The sequence below is a fragment of the Melopsittacus undulatus genome, chromosome 1 (genome assembly GCF_012275295.1).
Source record: "Melopsittacus undulatus isolate bMelUnd1 chromosome 1, bMelUnd1.mat.Z, whole genome shotgun sequence".
Classification (NCBI taxonomy): Eukaryota; Metazoa; Chordata; class Aves; order Psittaciformes; family Psittaculidae; genus Melopsittacus; species Melopsittacus undulatus.
This window is the reverse complement of record NC_047527.1, coordinates 131229916-131233733: the sequence shown is the minus strand read 5'-3', so window position 1 is coordinate 131233733 and position 3818 is coordinate 131229916. Positions and strand designations below refer to the sequence as shown.

Sequence of the window (3818 nt, the reverse complement as noted above, 5' to 3'; positions counted from 1 at the left end):
ATGTTGGGAGGGCGGGAGGCGGAGTCCCGTGCTCGAGCGCTTCCCCTTGCACCGTCCCCTCTGAGGGGTTCGCGTTTGAGTTGCGAGTACTGGTTGTTCGGGTCTGTCATTGCCAGCCGCTCCGGGAGAGCAAAGTAGAGTAAAGCAGAGTAAAATAGAGCGAAAGGGAGCGAGTGCTTTTTCTTCGGGCTGTCTGCAGTGCGAGTCCCAGCCCTGCAGGAAGGGCTGTTCCGTCTTGTCCCGGTGGAGCGATGGGAAGCGGTCGTTGTCCGCCTTTGGGCCGGCTCCCGCGGTGAGGTGTTGTAGGCAGAGTGTCGTCCGTTCCCTAGGCAGCCGCAGCCCTAAAGGAGGCACCTCGCATCCAGGAGAGTAAGTGCGGCTGGGGGTGAGATCTGCATTTGGGAAGGACAGTGGTGGCCTCTCTTCTCCAAGGGGCCTTCTATTAGTTGTTCTCTCACAAGTATTGTTTCAGAGCTGGGAGAAGATGGGTCAAATCGCTATCGTTTTCACAACTCTATTCCTGCTCGGAATTCCAGTCTCGGAAGAAGCAAGCAACCATGTCAACTCTTTTCTCTTAATTTACAGAGGTGACATATTTGCTAGGATAACACATGAGCACCTTAAAAAAACTCTATGGGCAAGTTTTGTCCCTTCGGTTCAGGAAAAACCTAACACAGGGGGTGCTTCCTTGTGTACATCCTTTCTAACAGAGGAGGAACGTTCCCAGAACCCCTGGATACACAGAAAGGTAATGTCAGTATTAACAGTGTCAGCAGTTCCTACTTGCAGGTTTTTTCTTGCTCCTGCATTTATTTATTTATTCAGAAAAGATTGCTTTTGAAGTAGTATTTTAAAAAAGGATTTTTTAATTATTATTTTAAAATCTATGTGTTTCTCTCAATGGCTTTCTGTTGCATTACAGTCCAAACTAAAGATGTTCCTCTTATGTGTTGTTTTTAGTAGAGATCAAATGTTGGAGTTTGTAGGTCACCAGTCATGAAAGTAAATTTTGAGGAGGCTCATTAGATATAAAACAGGTGCCATATACTGAATTACAGATATTTGTCATAACAGAGGCACAGGTCCGTAACAGAGTTATTAGACCAAAGTATTTTGTTTTGGACAGACAGCAGCTGCAGAAAACTGTCAAAGTTTTGGTGGAGATGTGTCATTCAGTAAACAGTTTTAACTAGATAGAGGAATGCAGCTGAAAAGCCACCAGGAAAAAAGCATTTGCTGCATGCCTCTGCAAGGCCTTCTTGTGGCCTGCTGTGAACTTCCTTCTTCTGTTATCTCTGGGTTTTAACACTGTCAGATCAACTGATTTAAACCACTGTAATACTAGAAATTTGATTACTGGCATGGTGGAAGAACTCTTCCAGTTTAGTGAGTTGAATCAGCTTGTGGAAAAGGGTTTGATGAGTGGCAGAGCCAGAGCACAGGGTGGGGAACAAAGCTGACCAGAGAGTAAGGAGAGAAGGAAGAGCAGAGGGAATTTGAATTTGGAAAGCAGCGAGATGGGAGTGCCATTCTAGTGACAGTAAACAGTTAGGTCAGCTCAGTTACAGGTCAAGTTGCAGTTCTCAGAGAAAGGAAAAACTGAACTTAAAACCCCAGCAGATTCTATAGTACTTTTTCTAACTGAAACAAGTTTGAAGAGTCTACACTTAGCAACCTTCTTCAATCAAAAAGGCTTACATCGTTTTTAACACAATCATAGAAATAGATTGCTATTTATCCTTATGTGCTGTCTTGAGATTTTTGTGAAGCCTTTCTAAAAATCACTAAAATTCAATGAATTAGCTTTTAGCACCTCACTCCAAAGGTGCCAAAAATAACAAGAGTGTTGAACTATTTCATGTTACTTATTATTTTAATATGCCATATCATGTTGTTGGCATGTGAATTATATAAACTTGAGGTATGTAAATTATGTTCCGTTACAGCTTTTTTGAAACCAGAATGTGTATCTAATAATTATAAATTATAATATTATATAAATTAAATATAAATTATAATATAATTATAATAATTTATAATTAAGTTAATAATAATGTGAAAGTTGTAGAAAATAAAAGGCTACATGGAAAAATAATAACAGCATGTTACTTTGTGCTTAATAGGGAACATGCTGATGTTGAGAAAAATGGTGCAGTTTTCCTGCTTTTCTGCTTTTATAGAGGCTAATGTTGAGTTGGAAAAAAAAAAAAGATACACATATATATGGTGATTGTGAATCAACTGAAGACTATTCACAGGGAGAGACAGACCACCTCTTTTCTTTCTCCCCTCCTATCCCTGACATCCATTCACTCTGTAGTCTTTTTAAGGTGGCTTTCGCTGTCTCATGCTCTTGTAATGGAGGATTTTGCTTTGTCCCTTTGAAAGAGATGTGCACAGTCAAAATTCTCTAAGGATTCCCTTACCAGCTTGTCACACGTAACAGTTCTGATGGTGCTTGTGTGGTATATTTGCTACCTTTACCAGAAGCAATCTCTGCCTCCTATTCTGGTTCCTCTCCATTTTATTTCTGTCTTGGGAGCTGCAGAGGAGAAGGTGAAAATGGAAATGCTTGGTGGTCATACTCTTGGATTAGGTTAAAGAATCAAAATGGAAACAAAAATGTTGAGAAAATCAAGTCTTCATCCACTTCAGTATGCTGATACAGTATCTCGATTGAATTATTCAAGGTTAGCTGCACAGCATTATAGGAAGAGGAAATTAAGGAAAAGCCTATAATGAAGTAACCATAAAAAAGGGGAGAGAGAATCAATAGGACATTCTTTCCTTTCCTGTGAAACAATTTTCTGTCTGGCAAAATGCTCTTGTAAATACATGGGAACAACATTCCAAACAGCTTTTTCCAAAATGTAGCTGTGGACAGGAACTGATGTTAATGATACCTAGCAAACATAAAAGCCTCATTTTCTTGTATCTCATTCAACCTTTAGCCATTTGTCCAGACTATTGAATTGTAAGTTTTGAAGTTATAAGTTTAAACTATGTTTTCTTACCTAAAATTGCCATTTTGATTTGATAGTATCTTGCACCAAGTCACTGTTACCCTTGCAGAGTAGGTATGACTATAAAAGACAAATAAAGATAATGAAAAATCAGGTCCATCAACTATGATGTTTCGGCTATTGATCATTAGCAAGTTTTAACTTGAAAAATATTGCCAGTGGCTTAACTATGCATAAATAATGGAAAGCTATGACATGTCTTTGGTGAAATGATGTAATTTACTAATAAAAGCAAGATTCACATCCTTCTGTGAGCTGCTGTGGGGTGATGGCAAAGTGCAGACCCCAAGAGGGAGTCGGTTATGTAGCTGAGAGCTTGCTATGTCATGCTGACCAAGGACCAGCACCTCCTGTGCACAGCTCACTAGTGACTGCAAGAATGGACTCTTGGTTTCTCTCATATTCTGTGCCTTTTCAGTTTCTGATGTGCTTTGATTATTCTGTATCCCTCTGCTTGTTCTTAAGAGAGGGCTCCTTGTTGGCTGTCTCTTTTCACATAATAACTTTTGTCTGGATTAGCATTGTATGAAATCCAAAAAGTAACAAGCCAGCTTCTCTGCATTTATTGTCAGTGGCTAAATACTCTAAAATTGGTTATGAATTTAGAATGCATTTTTTGTCATAAGCCTATAGAAATGAATTGCTATATTCCATTACATTTAAAAGATCCATTTTTGTGTTGTTAGAGGTTTTGCCTTGAAGGCAAAACTGCCTTCTTAGCAGTGTTGACCTTCTGTTGAAACCAAAATCATAAAGGTCACAGTGCTCAATACACAGCAGTAGTTCGTGGTGCAG

The 3818-nt window shown here is 39.5% G+C and overlaps 1 protein-coding gene across 1 annotated transcript in view; it reads left to right on the top strand.

Annotated features, from left to right (window-relative positions):
• The first annotated feature begins 42 nt into the window (after positions 1-42).
• Positions 43-3818, top strand: part of CNOT10 (CCR4-NOT transcription complex subunit 10) — a 60659-nt gene continuing 56883 nt past the window's right edge. The window contains exon 1 of the mRNA XM_034061128.1: positions 43-748. The gene's annotated coding sequence lies outside the window, so the exon portion shown is untranslated. The remainder of the gene's footprint in view (positions 749-3818) is intronic.